This window comes from Podarcis bocagei, assembly GCF_964188305.1.
Source record: "Podarcis bocagei genome assembly, chromosome: 17".
Classification (NCBI taxonomy): domain Eukaryota; kingdom Metazoa; phylum Chordata; class Lepidosauria; order Squamata; family Lacertidae; genus Podarcis; species Podarcis bocagei.
In genome coordinates this window covers 29181678-29203272 of record NC_138143.1, presented here as the reverse complement: position 1 = coordinate 29203272, position 21595 = coordinate 29181678, and positions in this window count along the sequence as shown.

The following is a 21595-nucleotide window of genomic DNA, read 5'->3' as shown; positions in this document are numbered from 1 at the left end:
AAATTTCCTCCCTGCTTTCCTCAATGCTGTTCTTGGATGGTGTTCCTGGCTGGCTACTGGGGTTTAGCCCAAAATGAGCTGCTGGTTGTTTTCTGTTGTGCCTCCCCTGCTGAGGCAATTCTTAAATTTCATAGGACCTTCCATTACAAATTGATGCTGTTCCTCTGGCTCCTCCTCCTCCCCCCCAACTTATCTCCCTCTTTATAGTATGCCTAGGATGGAAGTTGCTTACCAAACATATGTGAGGTTCCATGGTAATGAGGTTCAACTGTGTCAGCCTCTGACAGATAGGTAATAGTTGTAGTAGTAGTAGTAGTAGCAGTAGTAAAAATAATAATAAATAGGCTGCTTGAGTCTGTTTTTTCATGTTGATAATGCTGAAGCAACCACATTAAATCATTTCCCACCACCAGAACCTTTCGTTGACGTATACCAGCGATGGACAACAGGTCCATCGCGGGCTCTCTTTCGATTGCTGGCTGGAGAAAAAAATGTGTTGGAAGTTTCCACCCCCAGCTGTCCTCATTCTGTCCACGAAATGGGTGGTCATTACTGATAAGAAGCTAGTCTTTTTCACTTCCTCCTGTTCTTTGCGTCGCCATTATTTTTGTGCATTTTATGTCCTCCCCCCCCCAAAAAAAAAGCTCAGCAACTTTGCTTCCCTGCCCCCTCCAATGACAGTGGGTAGATCACTACCAGTTGTTGTTTTATGCTGGGAGTAGATCACAGCCTCTAGGGAGCTGGACATGCCTGACGTATACCTTTTGTTTTTTCGTTATTTGTACGTGGAAAGATAAGGATTACAATGTTAAACTGAATTTTTTGCAATGACTTCTGGCTTCCTAAGCTATGTAAAAACATAAAAAACTAACATTATGCCCATTGACTTGCATTTCACTTCCATAGCACTGGTATGAATTTCATACGGCAGTTGCCGAGTACATGGATGCATGTGGGATTTCAGGGTCAGCAGCCAGTGCTCCTGCTTCTTTGGGGTTTTCATGGTCCAGCAGACTGTTTATTTAAAAACTGCAGGACACCCTTTCAACATGTAAGACTCCAGGCAAGAGCTGCAGAGTTGGCGACATGGGAAAATAATGGAGCAAACCAATCCGATGGATCAACAATAAAGAAATTGGTGCCAGCATGAGGGGAAAACATCCACTTATTACCACTATTCAGTTTACAGTCACAGCCAGAAGCAATATATGAAACAGAATCTGTTGTGCAACAGACAAAATAGTTTAGAATACTGTCAATAGAAGAGGCATCATGAATGGGAAGGGGAACAAAGAAGAAAAAATATACAGAGTTGTGATGGTGTTTTGTATGTGTTTACTGTAATGCCTAATAGTACCGCTTATCCACAGAAGAGTTTGAAGTGCTGTGGTTGGAACGGTTGGTTGGAGGAGGTGAGCATGGAGGTTCCTTCCGTGCAGCAGCTGGAGGTGCTCAAGTACAGCGAGCTGAGGCGCCTGGCCAAGAGCGCGGGACTGAAGGCCAACCTTAAGGCAGACAAGTTGTTACATTTGTTGAAGCTGCACTTCCTTGCACCAGTAAAGGAAAATGGAAGTATGGTAAACAAAAGAGGCTGATCTACAGATACAGATGAGCTGGACAGCAGTCAAAGGCATGTAAATGGGGCCCCACAGTGCACCCCACCCTTGCTCTGCCCCTATGGCGGCTCGCCCCACCCCTGGGCGCGCCCCCCCAGGTGCCCAAACGGCTTCCTCTGCCGCTGGCTGGCACTGCATCAAACTCATTCCATCTGAGAAAAAATGCATAGGATCAAACTGAACTACTTCCAGTACTTACTAAACAAAGGGAAAACAATACTTTATGCTCTACTCCAATTTTTTGCGGCTGACGGAGCCTCCCACATCCCCTCTGCATTGAAGGTATACTACGCAAAAGTGGTTTCCACCCTCTGCTATGCTGCCCCGCTCTGGGCCCCTGGGTCCAATTTAACATCGCTGGAGACATTGCAGAATCAGTTTCTCCGTCGCCTCCTGAAACTCCCCATGTGTGTGAGCAACGCAGCCATACGTCTGGAGTTAAGGATTGCAACATTGGAGACTGTCATCTGGAAGCGAGTCTTTGGCTATTGGCTGTCCAGCTGGCATAGGCTTCCCGACCATTACCTTTTTCAGTGCCTCTGGCGGGACGAATTTGTTAATCCGTGGGTAGGAAAAATCCATGCCAAACTTCTGAGCATCGGAATCTCCCCAGCGGACTCCTTAAAGATGAACTTACGCTCAGCTAAAAGCCTCATTGAGCAAAGATTAGCAGACATTGAAAATCAACACAACCTTGCCAGAGGTGGGGGTGTCTGCTCCCCCAGGTATCACGGAATAACCCCACCACTTGACCTTCCATCATACATGTCATCTCTTTCATCAGTACCACACCGACTTGCATTTATTCGTGCAAGGTTCAATGTCCTTCCATCGAACCTGCTGAGCCACAGACTTTCCAAGGGTTTGGTGTCTCCGCTATGCGTGTGTGATGGGAAAACTGTTGAATCTCTTCCACATATAATGTTCAACTGTCCCCTACATAGCATAGCCAGGACTAAATTCCTGGGCCCTGCTTTACTGCGCTTGGTTAGCAGGCCTGTTGAGTCACACGCCGCACTGCTTTTGCAGGATACAGATCCTTCTGTTACTCTGCAGGTGGCGAGATTCCTGAATGCGGTTATCTCACACGCAAAAACCACCAAAAAACAACAACAACAACAACATCAAAATCTAATCGGACAGTTATGATGAGAGTGCATGTCAGATCTCGTCTTCAGTTTTCCTTTTTCTGTGAACCGTCCCTTGGAGCTCTCCGGGCCACATCCTATTATTTGGCTCTGCCCAATGACCCACCCTTGCATCGCAGTGTTCACCTTCTGTTGCCAGATATTTCGGTTTTTAAGCCTTTGTGCTTTTTTATGTTTGTACATATTTTATGGGCTAATAGCCGTAAATAAATAAATGAATGAATGAATGAATGAATGAACTACTTCCAGCCTTTGCCTTCTCCACTGAAGTTGTGTTTCATAACCTTAGAAGCCTTGAACACTGTTTAAATTGAGCACCCAGAGACAAACTGAGATGAAATTGGTGCTAGAAGGACGTTCAAGCCAAACCTGACGTTCAAGTGCCTAATTGCTATTCCATCACCCAAACATACCATCTCATGTTTTCATATGCCAGAGGCATCGGCATCTTCTTGTCAATTTTCTCATCTACTCAATGCCATAGGTCTCATTCTCTGTCAAAGAAAAGATGCTCTTCTGAGCCGACTTTCCTGCAGGACTTAACCCCCGTGCTGTGCCCCCCCCCTCATTTGTCAGATCAGTAGATGCTACCTCAGTATTGCTTATTTCTTCAGAAACACAGACCACACTCAGGTTGCTTTTTCATAATCAGCCTGTCTGATTTTTTTATTTGATGACTTGTATTATAGTTTTATGATACTCCATGATGAAACAAGATGATTGCTGTTTGTAACAGTGGTTGAAGCTGACTGGCCCTATCAAAGGCTGTGAATATAGCCACATTAATCAGTTCAGAGATTCTGAATGACTTCCAATTGTTTTGGGGGGAAAGGCTTGTCAAGAAAAATGAACTGTTTTAGCATTCAAATGTGAATACTAGAACTTGATTGTGTCTGCCAAGAATGCTGTTATGTGTGCAGAGATCACTCCAGGCTATTGATTTCCCCCAGGAATGGTGAACTGGTGGCTCACAGGCTGGAAATAGTCCACGAAAACCATTTTCTGACTCTTGGTGGCCCTACCACAAACTGTTAAAATGTTTCCCACAGTTTGATTTGTAAGAACAAATAATACTTTCAAGTTATTACAAACTGAGATACAGTCTGGCATCTCCAGGCAGGGGTGGGAAAGACTCATAAGAACAGAACTCATAGAAAGCTATCTTATATTGAACCAGACCATTGGCCTAGTATAGTTTATGACAGAGTGTTTCAATGCACGCATGCGGGCCTTGAGGCCTATTTTGGCTGCCTTTGGCAACATTTGGGGGCTTCCCTGCCTGCAGGGCGAGGCACTGGGATTTGTGAAAGATGTCTGAGGGCTCGGACAGGGTCCTAGAGTCATCCCAATGTTAGAATTCCTGCTCCATGATTGCAGTCATAGGACTGTTGTCTTTCACATGATGGTATATGTTTTGACTCCACAGAGTGGGAAGAAAGCTTATGAAGCTCCCGAATGAAAGACCAGGAGGGAGAGAACATGCCAGTCGGGCATGTGTCTCTGCCAGGGTCCTACTCGAGTGTAGGTTAAACTCCTGACACCCACCTCATTCTGAAAGCCAAGTTAGCACTTTCCCAGCTTTGGAAAGGAGGTGTGAGGGCTCTAGGATCTTTCCAGAGCTTCGCCCCTCCTTCCCAAAGTCCAGTGCATCACTGAGTTATTTTGGGAAGGCAGTGCAAGGGCTGAGGGGTGTGTGTGTGTGTGTCAGATTTTGGCCTCACTCTCCCCCCCCCCACCAATGCCAGATTTACGTATAAGCTAAACGTATAAGCTTAGGGCCCCACTTTCTTGGGGCCGCCCAAAAAATTTAAAGGGAAAAACAACTGGATGTACATTTCCAAAATATAAGATAAGTTCAACAATTACTTTGATAAAATACATATTTTGTTATGTGCAAATGGTTTTAGATACCTATTAGGTCCATAAATTACCATATAGCATATATTCAACACAAAAAACAGTGACAGTTTGTTGTTGACAAAGGACAGCTGGACATATAAAGGGCCCCATTACCTTCAGCAGCTTAGGGCCTCATCAAACCTAAATATGGCCCTGCTACACACACACACAACGAGGAAGTGCACGACCCACAGGTTCCATGTTAAAGTACTCTTATGGCCCACTTGTCAGGGACGATGGGAGTTGTAGTCCATTAACATGAGGAAGGACACAGATCTCTGATTCCTGGTGTAGACAATCCTGAACTAGATGGTCTGAATCAATAATTATAAGACAACTGTTTATGTTCCATCCATTTAGTACCTTTGAAATCCACAATTGTCCCCACAGCTCCCACATTGCATAGGAGTTCAGAGATCCCGGAGTCAATATTAAATGAACATGTTTGAATGTCTTATTTTGGATTTGACAAACTCTGAGGTTAAACCTCACAAAACTGCTTGCCAGGTTTATTAATACTGAAACATTGGAAATGCCACATTCGCAAAGCTTTCGTTTAATTTAAAATAATATTTATTGAGTTTCCAAAAATGTAAACACTACAAACAAAAAGCAAAAAAGCAAAAAAAGGGAAAACGAAAAATGAAAAACAACACAATACAATACAAAAACACTACAAAACACTAACACATAAGACAAATAAAACAAAACATAGACCATTTAAAGCACATGAAACAATTTCAATGTCATATCTTTCGTTCGCTTGTTTCCACAACTTCCCCACACCTCCCTTTTTGTATTCCACATCAATTAATTATTTCAGCAATTCCTTTCCATCTTCCTCTGTTTTCTATCCTATAATTATCTTAACACATTCTAACCTTATTTTGTTCCTTTTAATGCTCTATTAATCTATTTATACTTAATTCCTTATAACATTTCTGCTAAAGCCATATAACTTCATTCCAACTTTGTTCTAACATTCATTAATTTTGCAATATTTCTATAAATAGTCTTTAAACTTCCAGTCTTCCTCCACCAGCTCTTCTCCCTGGTCTCGGATTCTGCCGATTCTCTCAGCCAGCAAAAAGCAGATGATTCACAACAAAATTTAGGGGTCTGGCAGGGCAAGTCCACCTCCTTCTTTAGCATCCGTTAATATCTTAAATTTTACTCGAGGCTTCCTGCCCTGCCAACCAAATCTAGAGACGTCCCTCTGCCACCTCCTGAGACAATCCCTCCCATCCAAAGCTTGCAATGTTTGAAACAAAAGCAACATCCCCGACATCACAGCAACCTTCGTCCCCACCACAGCAACTCGGCCCAACAATAACAACTTCCAATTTAACCCTATTTCCAAATCCCCCTTCTCTTCAAGCCAACATCCTTCACAGTTGCCCTTGAATAGATTCACATTTCTGGCGGTCATACTAACCCCCAAATACCTCTCTTTCTCAACCAATGTTAGTCCAATCTCCTCCTGAAACTCTATCAAGCTTTCCTTTTCCTCAGGTAGGGCTCTGATCCTCAATTTCATCTGTTTCTCTTTAAGTTCAGTCATAACAAGTGTCAGCTTTTATTCATCAAGTTGTCCTTGTATGGATGGGACTCTCTCTCTCCAGTTGAATTACTTTAACTTCAGCAGCAAGGGTTTCCTCCTTAACTTCATCCGCAGTTTGCCGTATCAGGGTAGATTCCTGTATCAATTTCTGGGTGGTTTCTGTATTGGTATTCAGCTTCTGTCCCAGGTTATTTAAACTTTCTACCATTAAATCAATTTTAAAATTTGCAGCATCCACTTTCATATTTATCACATCCGTTTTCTTGTGAAGCTGTTCCAGCGAGTCATTTATTTTCACTAATACAACCGTTAAGGCCTCTTCTGGCGACATTCCGTCTTTACCATCTGCCATAACACTCAATAGATTCAAGGTCAGTCTCACAATCTCACGGTTTTTATCTTACAGCTGGAAATTTCCCAGCCCAGATCTTATATAGCTGCCAGTTTCAAGAACTTCCACTAGAGGGAAACAGTTTCTATTTGTATTGATAAATAATATCCTCTTATAGGCACAGTTCAAACGACCCAAAACTAATTTCAATTTTCAGTTACTTTCACTGATGGAGACAGTAGAAACAATGTGTCTTCTCTTATGCTAACTGTCAATGAACGATCCAAACGCTGTCAATAAATGTCCCACCAAACGTCGGACCTACTAGCAGCCCGTTCCCAGGGTCCGAGCGGCGGTATTTTACCTCTCTTGGTATCTTCCGCAGGCAAACTCAGTCCACAACTCCCCCTTCTCCTGCCTCCAAGGGGGGGAATTATATTCTTTACTTATGGAAATTTAGTCTTTTACAAGAAGCTTTCCAAGACTTCAGCTTGCAGTCTCAATTGCTTCAGTCTATTTACAAAAGGGGAAGGCGGACTTCCTGTATTGAACCTTCCCCGTTTCGATGCCAAATTAGACGTTTTAAAAATCCAATTTTCCCGATTAAGCTCTACTCATGGGTAGTTACTTTAGAGACAAATTCTCCACAGGAAAAAGTCAGCGCTCTCCGACAACAGCTATGCGGCTTTGCTCCGTGGAAGAAGCAGATGATTCGAAGCACCGCGCCGCTCACCCCACGTCGCTCCGGATCCCCGAAACTGGGTTTCCTCGCGAGTGGGGGAGGCGCAAAAGGTGCCCGCCGAATCCCACGCTCACAGGCTTCTCCCACCTGTGATTTTTAATGGGTCTCCGCCTTCGCCGTGGCGGCCAGACCCAGATTTCCACGGAGCTGATTGCTCCCGATCAGAGGAATCCAGCCATTGCCAGAGGTGCCTCCCCGGAAGTCCACATTCGCAAAGCTTTCACATATACAATATACTCATATAAGAAACGATTTTAAATATTAACATGGGGGAAGGGCAAAATTTTCCATAGAATGAGTTAGTCAATTGAACAACTTGGCACTGCACCAGTGTCTGTTAATGCAAATATTTGTGGGCTGAAAAAAATCAGATTGATATCAGACATATATATCCTGTAGTTTGAATGTTCACTGTGTCAAAAATAAGAATTTTTTTCTCAAAAATAAGCATGGGTGTTGGACAAGTCATTTCCCTTGCTAACATACTTGGATATCACCCCTACTTCCATTATTATATTGCACCTTGTCAAATTAATATGGAAAGGGACAGATATTTTCTACTCTATAACAGGAAACTGTCAGCTTGAACAGCTACCAGTTATAATTGCAAAGTTCTGGCAAAGATATATATTTTTATGCTCCTCTTTCCAAATTACTCACTTGGCAAGCATAAGAATGTTCCCATGATGAATTTTTCTTTAGGGAGCTGTGTGTGTGTTTTCTTTCATTGGAATATGTGCCTTTCCATTATATTTTATATCAAAATAAAAACACTTGCAGCTTGAAATAGTTTATTTTGCTCATTTAGTGGCAATGCTATGAGTGAGGGGTGAGAGGCAAGTATCATATCATCACAACCTGTTCTCTATGAACCATTTATCTGAATGGTAAACAAAGCCCTTGAGATTTTTATTTGGGAGACTTCCGGGTTAGCGCCTCCGGCAATGGCAGATTTCCTCTGATCGGGAGGAATCCGCTTCGTGGAAATCAGGGTCTGGACTGCCACGGCGAGGCGGAAACCCATTAAAAACCGCAGGCGGGAGAAGCCTGTGGACATGGGATTCGGGGTGAATTATGAGCATATTTGTGAACACAGTGGAACTGAACCTTAAAATTCTCCCCAATTATTGTAAATATGGGTGGTCTATGTAGCTTTTCAAAACTGTGTGCCTCCCTTATTCTGCTGGAGATGTTGACGAATAAAACATTATTCCTGATGTTATGACACGCATATAGCGGACATTAACAGATGGATAAAATAGTGAATCTAATTCCAAATGAACTGTGAAATTATTGTGCCATGCTCAATGACTTGCCAAGTCTATCACAGCTTGCTGTGGATCAAGCTGTGTGAGAATATCTAGACCGATGTGGAAATTGCTGAGTAAGGGTAGCAAAAACACAGCTAAGAATCCCAAATCATATATATGACTGGCACTCTTCTTTGGAAATTAAACCAGTGTCTTCTAACTTTAACATTAAAAAGCTTTATTTGCAGAAACTTATAGTTATAAATGAATTAAAACAGAATATTTACAGCCACATCCTTTCCCAAGCATGGGCTTGCAGTCTATTCTTCTAACTCCCAAACAACTGTAGTTTCCTCTCTTTCTAGAGCTCAGCACACAGCCTTCTGTATCTCTATTTCCACTATTACCTTCTCCTGCAGCTTTGCTCTCCAGCAGCACTCCAACACTTTAATCAACTTAGCAGTGTTCACAGTGGCTTCTAAAACACATATTGCTTCACATAAAAGGGAGTTTCTCCTTCACTGGATACCTCCCAATCACATGAGAACTACTGGAATTCAGTTACCAACCAATCAAATTTAAAAACATACTAATGCAAACAAGCATTCAGGGTGGGGATGAAAAAATGGAAAAGAATAGATTCTGTACCCTTACTCTGAATACCTGTGAGGTGTGGGAGCTGTGAGGAAAGGCATTATCTGCAAAATCTAGCTCAGTACTACCTACACAGATTGGTGGGATGTGGGCGGAGCTGTGGTCCAAACCACTGAGCCTCTTGGGCTTGCCAATCAGGTCAGTGGTTCGAATACCCGCAACCTAGCAGTTCGAAAGAAGGCCAGTGCAAGTAGATAAATAGGTACCGCTGCGGCAGGAAGGTAAATGGCATTTCCATGTGCTCTGGTTCCCATAACAGTGTTCTGTTGTGCCAGAAGTGGTTTAGTCATGCTGGCCACTTGACTCAGAAATCTGCTTGTGGACAAACATTGGCTCCCTCATCCTGAAGCAAGATGAGTGTTGCAACCCCATAGTCACCTTTGACCATCCAGGGGTCCTTTACCTTTTATGTTACACAGATTGGTAATGGTTGCAGACAGGAGTCTTTTCTACACCTACCTAGAAATGCCTGGATTTGCCCATGACAAGAAGGTATGAAGAAGAAGAGTTTGGATTTGATATCCCGCTTTATCACTACCCTAAGGAGTCTCAAAGCGGCTAACAATCTCCTTTCCCTACCTCCACCCCCACAACAAACACTCTGTGAGGTGAGTGGGGCTGAGAGACTTCAGAGAAGTGTGACTAGCCCAAGGTCACCCAGCAGCTGTATGTGGAGGAGCAGGGAATCAAACCTGGTTCACCAGATTACGAGTCCACTGCTCTTAACCTCTACACCACGCTGGCTTTCTTTGTAAAAGGTTGAAGTTACTTCTTTTAGAACAGAATAGGCAACATGCAATACCACAGGTTGCTTGCAGTTAGAGGCCCTTTATACTTTGAAAGTAGTAGCTTAAGTTTAATGGAAGCAAAGCATAGCCATCATGTCTAGTAGCCACTGATAGCCCTCTCTTCCATGAATTTGTCATGATGAGTGAGCTTCCCATATGATGAGCGAGCTTCCCATGCACACAGAAAATTACTGGTGTGCCCATCCATTGTGTGCAAGTTAGGGTACCAATGGCGGTCTTGTCAATGATCTGAACACATAATGAACTAAGGACACATACCTATCCTTGACTGCAATCCTGCCACACCCTGCCAGTTAGGGTGGAAGATGGGGTGGGTGAGGCAAATTGTTGTGCCCGTCTGGACCCAGCACAGCTATCAGACCTGGACTGGGGCTGATGCTGCTCTGTGAGCAGGCTTGAGATTTAGCAAGATGTGCTGGAGACACTTTGCCCTCCCATATGTTTGGCAGATTGAATGCGGGATCTGGATTGAGACTAGGGTCACTGTGCAGGTGGAGGCTGGTAAAGCCCAGCAGGTCTTGGTGAAGGGGTAACTTTGTCCAATCCAATCCCACCCCCAACTCATGAACAGAAATTCCATGCAGATCAGCCAAATAAACAACTCGGTTTGGAAAAGACATGCACCTCACACTCTGTTAAATTCTTCACAAGGTCACCCGTAAGACAGCCAGGTACTACAGACAAGTCTTCTTTTTGCTCGTGGTGACAGATGGATTTCAGAGGGGGGAAACGTTTTGCTTTCAAAGTTGATCTTCTGAACACCAAGAAATGGGGAATTAATAGAGCGCTATGCCTGGATTATGCTGGCCTTGCTTTGCTCTGAAGCTATAGGGTGAATCCTGCGCCAAGAGAGAAGAGCAATAGCTGTAAGGTCTTTCTAGCCTTGGGCAACCTGGGAAGTGTCCATCTGAAAGAGCCTGGGGCCACTCTTATTTTAAACTTTTCCTTCCCTTCATATTCTTTCGCTTGAGGCAGGCCACCTAAGTTTCTAAGTGAGCTGATGCTTCAAAAGTATGAAATGGTCTAGGAATCAAAATTGAGAATGGGTAAGTGTAGAGGGCAAGATAAGAACACTATGAAGAAGTAGAAGAATAAGGATCCATGAAGAATAGTCATGAACAGATGCATGCCAGGCAGTCTTAACACACTGATGCCAACATACATTAATTACAACGTTGTCGCAGAGATTTAAGTGAAGCGACTTGCATGCAATCTTCATAGGTTAATGATTTATTTAGCATATATTTCTAAATTGATTTTTTTTACCAGAAAAGCCTCCTATGCAATGTAAATAATAAATAAATAATAAATAAATAATAAACAAACAACATCAAACTTGTATATATCTCAGAACAAATCTTTGTCATTTTGCAAATCTTGCCCAGTCCTGCCCACCAAAAAACCCCTCTCTTTGTCTCCTTTTAGCAAAATATGAATTTAATTTGGAACTGGCATCCCCAGTTGAAAGTATTTGTCTCAGTGTGCAAACTGTGAAGCCTGGGGTCATGATGAGTATGTTTTGGTTGGGAGTGTTAGAATGAATCCTAATGTTTTCTCCCTCTTTCCTGAGCTGTGAGGTCGAAATTTCAAAAGAATGAGTGCAGGCAGAACTCTCCCCAGGTCACACAGCATCTCCCCAGGCAACAGCCCTCAACAGCCTTGATTTTCACACCCAAACATAGGAGGATAGAGCTCAGTTTGTGTGTAGAAGCTAGCTTGCTGTAGAAAAGTAAATTTTACATTCGTTGCTGCGCCCACTTTTTTCTCTGACACCACCCACCACTGGCATGTGGCTCTCAAAAGGCTGCCCACACCTAATTTAGAGGAACAGGTGATGGTAGGAGCTGGTGCAACAAGACTTGTTGACTCCAATATGGGGGCAGGAGGAACACCTGTTGCTCTCATTCAGGCAGCAAAGCATTCTGGGCCGGTATTATGTTCTGGCAATGGTGTAGGAAGGGGGGTGCAGTGGGTGTGATGCATCCTGGGTGTCATCACTTAGGGGGTGACAAAATGGCAAAAATATGAATTTTTAAAATTAAAACTTGGCCTCATGAAACTTTTTAGTTCAGTCAACAAACACAATGAAACGTGGCTGGCACTGGGCGCCACACCACAGGGGCTGGCACTTACCGCAGGGCCTGCAGCATGCCTGAGCCATGCGTCTCTCCTGGGCGTGACGTGGTGGCACTGGGTGCCTGCAGGCTCCATGCTGCCTGAAATGGCAGTGTGGGACTTGTGTCTGCCCACGGCCTCTCCCTCAGCCGCTCTACAGGTGAGGGGGAGGTGGCAGAGAGGCTCAATGCAGTGTGTCCTGCCCTGGTTCACTCCGCCCCCATGGGCTACTCACTATGCCCCCTGGCACTGCCCCGGGCACCCAGCTATGCCACTGTGTTCAGGACCAGAATTTGCCAGTGTGCTGTTAAAAAAACCCACAAGGCAAGCTTTCGAAGAAAATGGTGTGACCTTTGTGAGTTTCTTTTCCGTGCAGGGGGACAGTGAAGCACTTTCAGCTTCTGTTGCCTTCTTGTGACGCAAGGCCATTTTCTCTCCAGTGACCTCTGTGGAATCTTTCCAGCTGCAAATTAGTTCCACAGCACCCAGAGGAAATGGTGCCCTCGCTGCTGGTGTTTCCTTCCGATAGCTGTAAATTGAGCTCATCCCAACACTCTTTTGGATCCAAGCTATTTCGACGTCTTCAAATCCTGCCGAGTCAGTTTTTGCTAAGTTCTGGGTTCTGCCCAAGAAAAACAAATCAGCCTTTGCCAGATCCAAGTCTGAGCTAATATGCTAGGCAACAGGGGTGTGAATTTAATGCTGCCAGGCAGCGGCATTACTCAACAGTATGTGACTGCTAAGCGTTAAGTCCTTGGCTTGTGATTCTCCAGGAATTTGATGGGTACACAGCATTATATTGGTCTAATTGTTTCCGAGGGTGCTTCCTGGTGGAAAAGTTTACAGGTTAAAAGAAAAGTTCCCTTTTATATAATTGTGGGGTTGGAAGGTCCAGTACCCTGCAATGCAGGAGTCTTTCACTCAACATAGGGCTTCAACCCATAACCCTGAGATTAAGAGTCTCATGCTCTATTGACTGAGCTATTCAGATGTCACTTGTCCCGTAAATGGATGAATGAGTGTCATCCTATTGTATTGCTAAAGATTGTATTTGGGGCTGGCTGGAACATTGAGACTGGAAGGGCAAAAGGCATGAACACTAGGTGCAGCCAGAGGCAGTGAGAAGCAGTTTTGCCATCAGTCTTCTCCCTGCTGAATACTATGAAGGCATCATGGGGCAGGGAGGAAGTTGACAGGCAAGGCAGGCAGCTGGGAGCTGGCTGAAGGCAGGCTGAGGTTGGTGGGACTCTTGGTCTGCCTTCATGGACCACTGTTCTGAACATAAATGAGGGACTTCTTTATGATATTATTGAGATTATATAATATATTATTGCTTGCCTTGCTCAGTAGTAAATGCAGGAGGCTCAAAATTCAATTCCCATACTTTTTGTAGCATAAATGAATTTGCAAGAGCTCTTTCTCTCTAACCACAGACCTTTTAATATAAAAGTGTCATATTACTATGGACACGACCTAGCCAGAGCTAAGCACTTGACTTTTCCATTCCATTCATTATGGTGAAAGATGGTGCAGAAATGCATGCACTTAAATCTCTTTTTTTAAAATCAATGAATCATGCCCTAAACCAATTTCCCCCAAACTGGTGCCTTCCAGATGTTTTGAAATGCAAACCTCATCATCCCTTATAATTGGATATACTTAATGGATATGTGTATGGAAAGGAGGATTGGATACCACTATGCTTTGTGTGGTTATGCAAATATGGCTGTTGATTTCATTACAGATTTTCTGAAGTTGTCATTGTGTCCTGTAACCAAATCATGTTGGTTTATTATCAGCTGTACGGCTGGGATTGAGAGTGAGATTGAGCATTTGTAAGACACAACTTCGCAGATCATTAGAGTTTTATCTTTCTTATCGCTCCCACTCCCTACTGCTCCTACTGCAGCACTAAAGAAGAAAGCTGGCAGTGATGAGTGCTGCAGTGAAAAAATTAAAAGCAAGGAAAGCTCCAGATACATGCATGACTCTAATTTACATGTACATTCAACACACAACAACTACCACCACCACCACCCACGTCTGGGTTGCCCCAGCCACTCTGGGTGGCTAACACACATAAAAACATAATCAAACATCAAATATTTATTAAAATGCATTTATATCCTGCTTCTTTCCTTCATGGAACCCAAGTCAGAATGGGGGTCCCAGTAGGTCACCCATTCTGGCAATATCCAGACCTACACCTGCTTAGCTTTAGCAAAGGGCTATATCATGTGCTGTCAAGACCGTGTCCACGACTATGTTTGTTTAGGTCCCATTAAGGTTATTAATGCATGCAGTAAGGGCAGGCCGGAAGTCTTCACTTTTTTATCAGCTAGTCAATTAAATCTGGTAGTTATTACCTTTAGACCTAGAACTTTGAGTTTAAATGCCATCTCAATCCATGAATGATCCTGAGATAAACAGCTTCCTCTAGTCTCAGTTACCACTTATAAAATAGAAAAAATGATGACCTGTCATACAGGGGATGTTTTGAGGATGCATATTATTAAGTATCATTTCCTCCTCTTTATTATTATTATTATTATTATTATTATTATTATTATTATTATTATTGTTATTATTATTATTATTATTATTATTATTATTATTAACAACAACAACAACAAGGTTGATTTCACTTTTCTAATAACAGCACCAACACAGCCAATCCCTAGTACAACAGAAGCACAAAAAATAATCTCAATGTGTACATTTAATTTGCTGCTTTAACTGGAATTGACATGGTATCCACCCCAACCCCTGCACAAACACCTTTTTCTTCTGATTTTTACATTTAGGCTAAGGTGTAGATACTATTTATAGTTCAGGAAAAACAATGTGTATCAATTGACCAAAGGAGTGTAGGATTCTGTTGCTCCTGCTTATTCATGCTGTGTGTCTATGTGAACATTTTTCAAGAATAAAGGAGGGGCAGAGATTGAACTGCATTCCACAACCCTCTGGAGTTGAGCTGCTGAAACATGACTACCAATGTAAGAGTGCAGTTGATGCAAAGGACCTTGGTTATTCATATATCCAAGACATGATATTTCGGGAAGAGCTGTAGCTCAGCAGTTGGCCATCTGCTCTGCATGCAGAATGTCTAAAAGCTGGGCTTGGATAGAACACTTTCTGAAACCCTGGAGTGCTGCTGACAGTCCAGTGTAAACAATAAAGATCTAGATGGGCTGACTCTGTATAAGACAGCTTCCTTGATTGTCTTCTGCTTATAGTCCAGTCTAGGATCCAATGGAATAGCATAGGATTTACTAGGGTTAGATGCAAAGATCCCGGTGGGAGACTGCTATTTATGAACTAGAGCATCATATGTGCTGTGGTCTAAACCACTGAGCCTCCTGGGTTTGCCGATCAGAAGGTTGGCGGTTCGAATCCCCACGATGGAGTGAACTCCCATTGTCCTGTCCTAGCTCCTGCCAAGCTAGCAGTTCGAAAGCACACCAGTGTAAGTAGATAAATAGGTATCGCTGCAGTGGGGAGATAAACGGCGTTTCCGTACACTCTGGTTTCCGTCACGGTGTCCCATTGCACCAGAAACGGTTTAGTCATGCTGGCCACATGACCCGGAAAGCTGTCTGTGGACAAATGGTGGCTTCCTTGACCTGAAAAGTGAGATGAGCACCGCAACCCCATAGTCTCCTTTGACTGGACTTAACCGTCATGGGGTCCTTTACCTTTTTTATCTTTGTCTGGGACTAAGTGCTATTAACCACAGCAGGACTTACTTCTGAGTAAACATGTGTAAGGTTGTACACATGTAATAGATACCATTAGAATAGATAGCATGAGAGATATGTAGTTCATTTTACCTTACTTCATAACAGGACTATTAGATGGCAGTCCTCTGTTTGCATGTGTCCTCTATTTGAGTTTAGTCCTGCTGGCCACATGACCCAGAAAGCTGGCTGTGGACAAACGCCGGCTCCCTTGGCCTGAAAGCGAGATGAGCACCACAACCCAATAATCACCTTTATCCATTCGTCCTTTACTTTTTTTACCTTACACAAGTGAACTCCACAATTAGGCAGACTGAAAGAGAACATTCCAGGCAGCAGCTTTGGCGGTGTGTGTGTGTGTGTGTGTGTGTGTGTGTGTATCACCAATGGGGTTATCATGAATGGAACCAATTCAATTTCCTACCACAGGGATGAGTATGTCTTGGTGAAGTTGTTGTGGTGAAGCAACCACTGAAACTTAGAGTGCAGTTGTCTGAAAGGGGCTGGCAGGGCTCTGGTGAGTGTGTGATGGAGGCAGCGGGGCCAGAAGCTGACCCAGGAGGGGAGTCAGCAATTTATGGGATTTGGTGCCACCCATGAGGCAGAAGCCAGGGTGGGAGGAAGTCAGAGCAGTCAGAGATGGAGTAGGGGACACAGGACATAGGGTGGTGGAATCTCCACTGTCCCCTGCCCTACTGTCTCATATAACTCGGAGGGGCTTGAAGAAGGAATCACAGCACAGACTTCCATGCAGGAGAAGTGTACATAAGCCCAGGAGATGTGGTCCCACTGTTGCTTCAGCTGCTCTTCCAGGCACGAACCAGCTACGTAGACGCTAGCTAGAAGCATGTGTGCATGTGTATCTGATGCACCTTAGGAACTGCTGAAATTACATGCTCTTATCAATAATGAAATAACTTTTGGCCCTTTGTCTTCCTTGGCTGCGAGTGCACAGGACATTGTCACCAACAAGAAATGGACTCAAACTACAGACTTTCAGAGAGCTAGGGGTGGAACTCATGTCATGTAGCTCTTTGGAAAACCATAATACCACCCAAGTTCAACATACCATGCTTTTTTTCCTTTCTCCATTCCCTCTTGCTGTTCTTAACGTCCTCTATAACCTCCTCTTCCTGTTAACAGACTTTGAGCAACAAACCACCTCACATGTGCAGCCGGTTCTCTGCTTTGCCCTAGGATAAGAACAAAATATGAACCCTGCTGGAGTAGACCAATGTGTCAACGTGCAGAGGGCTGGGAGGCCAGCTGGCTATCCCCAGCTGGGCCATCTCCTTCCAGCCGTCCCGCTGTGAAGACCTGGGCTTCAACGCCAGGGCACACTACCAGCAGATTGAACTGCGCACACAGAATAGGCATGAGGCTTGTGGAAGCATACTGTAACTACAGATTTATTAATAATAAATCAGGACAAAGAAGCATGTTGTCTCTCTCGTCATCTCAGAGAGAACAGGAAAAGGGAAAGCTATACACAATGGAAGTTCCCAGCAAGCTGTGCTGGAATGTAAACAGACATGTGACACGCAACAGTTCCACTCGTCTTCTCCTTAAGGTGGACTAGAAATCTCAACACAATGTCCCATCTTGTCCAGCATCCTGTTCTCACAGTGGCCAATAAAAAGTCCCAAAGCAGGACCTGAGGGCAACAGCATTCTCCCCACCTCTTTCCACATTCCCTTAGTCAGCAATATCTGCAGGTGTTTGCCCTGATTCCTCAACCCTGTCATTGCCTCTTCTTACGTATTCCTTGTTGAAAAACTGACCTCACTGCTTGCCACTCCAACTTAATGCATTCACCTTATCTGTTGCTTAGACACTGCAGCCCATTCCACTCCCTGAAAAAGTCTCCTGGGCTGGTCCTGGGTGTATTGAAGTGACACAGGAACTCTGCTGGACTGTAAGTGCACAGCATAAAGTTTGGTGTTCAACACAGTTTTACTCCAGAGTAGGCCTATTGGAATCAATGGACCTAACTTTGTCCTGTTCATTAATTTCAGTGGGTCTAATCTGAGTAAAAACTGTTTTGGATACCACCCAAAGGTCCTTCTATGGCTCTGTTAGGCTATAGATGCAAGGTGAGGGTCTCCATTATCTTTTAGTACACCCCATAAGCCAGCTAGAAGGGGAAATGCCTACAAAACTACAATCCCATAAAAATATTTACTAGTGTGCTTGCTTCACACACCAGCTTTTGCAATGGTTCGCTGCCTGCCCATCTGGGTGAGATTCATACCTACCACAGGGAACTAGGTAGCTATTTACAAGTCTGCTATGGGCCTCATGATGGAATGGAAAGGCAAAAGCATAAGCCTGGAGCCATCTTTGACTTGCAATAAAACAAATGAGTATGTACATCACAAGCAACGATGGCTCCATTAAATGCCTTAAAAATATATTGTTTGCCTATAGCTAAATTCTTTTTTAGGATTTTGTAAGTCCCTTTGAATGGGAGGATGACAGGATAAAAAATGATTTAAATCAATAATATATTTTTTTCAAAGAGCAGGGGAGAAAGCAGAGTTAGAAATAAAAATTCATAGAATTGTTATTCTATATATATTTGGGGGATGTGATTAATTTCAGCTCATTATTACATTACTATCTTACCTTTCCACTGCCTGGTCTCCTGTAACCTCACTTCTTGCAGTGAGGGAACAGCCAGAAGGCCTTCGGAGCTGGATCTCAGTGTCTTGGCTGAAAGAATCTTTGAGATGAATTTTCTATTTTGTCTTCAAAAACCGAACAATAAAATCCAAGTCAATGTATAGCTTTTTGCAGTTCTGGGAAACTACTAAGCAAATGGCCTGCTCATTTGGTGATTTTATTGGCATTTGATGCTGACATTTTAAGTTTGCTCCTTTAATTTTGAATTCCCTCAGGCCTGATCTTTCTGTTTTTTGGCACAAGCACAGACAGTTAATAAGTAAGGAAACAAACAAACAAACAAACAAACAAACAAACAAACAAACAAACAAACACAGTCTATATAGAGCAGAATGAAGGAAATGAACCAAAAAATATTATTACTCTGGGAGAATACATGTGACGTATTTACCAAGTATGAACAAATTAACAGTAATTAAACAATGCTGCTTGGCAGGCAATGCGCTCCTGGGTGATTATCTCGAGCCTCGGGGGGTATGCAGGCATGCGAGGCTGAAGGCCATAAATTCACCACCCAAGACGGGCAATAAAAATAATCCAGATATTCATAACCCTGGGGGGGCCTGGCTGCTGTTATGAAATGGGAATCAATGCATAAATAAGGAACACAGTTGGACCCGTGCATTAACTTTGGGTACTAAACACAACGGGAAGATCTTTCTGACAGCCAATCAAAGAGTTCTGGCTGTGCTGTGTGGCTCTAAAGTCCTTTCAGAACCATCTTCACACAGTTGTTTTATTCAATGTTACATTTTAGCTAGTGTTTTGGTGCTGGCAACTCATGTTGGTGCAGCGAAATATACGGCAAGAAGACAGTCTACAAGTTGCTGAGCAAACTAGTTGTCCTGTTTATATCTCACACTTCTTCCGAAGAGTTTAAGCTGTCAGACATGGGGTTCCTTTTATTTATTCTAGCCAGGAATAGATGGGATGGTGGGATGGTGGAATGGTGGAATGGTGGAATGGCTACCCCCAGTCAGTACTATCATTGCTTTATAGAAAAAGAAATTTCTTAAGTGGTTTATGTAAACTATTGTAAAAGTTTAAAATCAATATTAAATTCATTTAAAATGCAACAATCAAATAAAATTCTTTAAAAGCTTGATGAAACTAGTGCAAAACTACAGTGATACCTCGGGTTACAGACGCTTCAGGTTACAGACTCTGCTAACCCAGAAATAGTACCTCAGGTTAAGAACTTTACCTCAGGATGAGAACAGAAATTGTGTGGCGGTGGTATGGCGGCAGCGGGAGGCCCCATTAGCTAAAGTGGTGTCTCAGGTTAAGAACAGTTTTAGGTTAAGGACGGACCTCCAGAACGAATTAAGTTCTTAACCCGAGTTACCACTGTATATGGCATAGATAGTTTAACAAACATGTACAGTCACACCTTGGGTTACAGACGCTTCATGTTGCGTGTTTTCGGGTTGTGCACCGCTCCGAACCTGGAAGTACTGGAACGGTTTACTTCCAGGTTTCAGCGCTCGCACATGCACAGAGGTGCTGAATTGTGACCTGGACATGCACAGACATGGTGCTGCGGGTTGCGAAAGCTGCGGGTTGCGAACGTGCCTCCTGCACGGATCATGTTTGCAACCCGGGCGTCCACTGTATGTTGCTATGAGATGTTAAAAGCTCAGGAGAGGGCATTTCAAAGGACCGGGGGGCAGGGGGCACCACCAAAAAAGCTTGCTTCTGCACTGGCTTCAAGTGACAACCTTTTTCTATCGCTTGTCTGTCACTTGACGTCCCATTGCTTTATCACTCGGCACAGTGACTCTCAAGCGAACTAACTCAGTTGAAAAGCATTTCGTTCCACGCAAGAATCTAGTTCTGGTGTCTCAGTTGTGATGACTCACAATGCAAATTACACTTAATATGGCCTCCTGAGAAAATGCAATAGCTGGACTTTGAGCAAAAGCAAATGCTTCCCACTGCCAAAAAAAAAACAAAACAAAAAACCTCACTCTCTCTCTCCACTTTGGGAATAACTGTTTCATTTTCTCTTTGTGTAAGAACAAGCATGAAGGAGGTTCCCAACCCGCTCACAGGTCCTTATAATACAGTGGCGTAGCGTGGGGGGTGCAGGGGGGTCCGGCCGCACTGGGCGCAACATCTGGGGGTTAGGGTTAGGGGGCGCAAATTCACGGGTTAGGGGGCGCAAATCCACGGGTTAGGGGGCGCAAATTACTTGCATTGCCCCGGGTGCTGACAACCCACGCTACGCCACTGTTATAATATCAGTGGAAACAGTTGGTCTTGGCGATTATTAACCGCTTACAGTTTTAACCTGAAGATTGCCACTTGTCCAGTTTTAATTTTAATCTTAATTGTTTGAATTAATTGTTGGAGGTATCTTAATTGATTAATCGCTTGTATTGTGCATATCGTCTTATTTATATGATGTTAGCCGCTCTGAGCCCGACTTGGGCCGGGGAGGGCGGAATACAAATTATTTTATTGATTGATTGATTGATTGTACAGGAGGTTTAGAGGCTGCAGTATGGAGACTCGGAGGACAGGATCCAACTAAGTTGTTGTACTAGCAGAAGCCAGTGTAATGAATCCAATTGGCACATTGAGACGTTGCCCCTGTCTTCCCACTGCACTCTTTATGCTCCCCAAATCTATTTGATGGGTCAAGAAAGCTCCCAGAACAATGGAAGGAGAGGGGAAGTGTGTGTGTGTGTGTGTGTGTGTGTGTGTGAGTGTGTGTGTGTGTATTCCTGTGCGTGGTATCCAGGACTTCTCCATTGAAAGAAAACATCCTTCAATAGAATGGGAGGAGGTAAGTTTCTTTCTTCCCCCAGAGGTTCCCTGCAAATCGCCAAAATATGATCTGGAGGGTGCCCCAACCTTATAGAGCAGGTTTTGTTGGGCTACAGTGAAGAGGAAGAATTTCTTAAACTTTCCTCCCCTACCCTACCTCTGTGCTTCCTCTTCTGGTTTCTGTCAGTGGAAAGGGAGGTGTTGAATATACCACCCTGTGTCTTTTCCTGGCTGCCACCAAAATCTGAATGGAGAGAGAAAATGTCTGACTTAAATAAC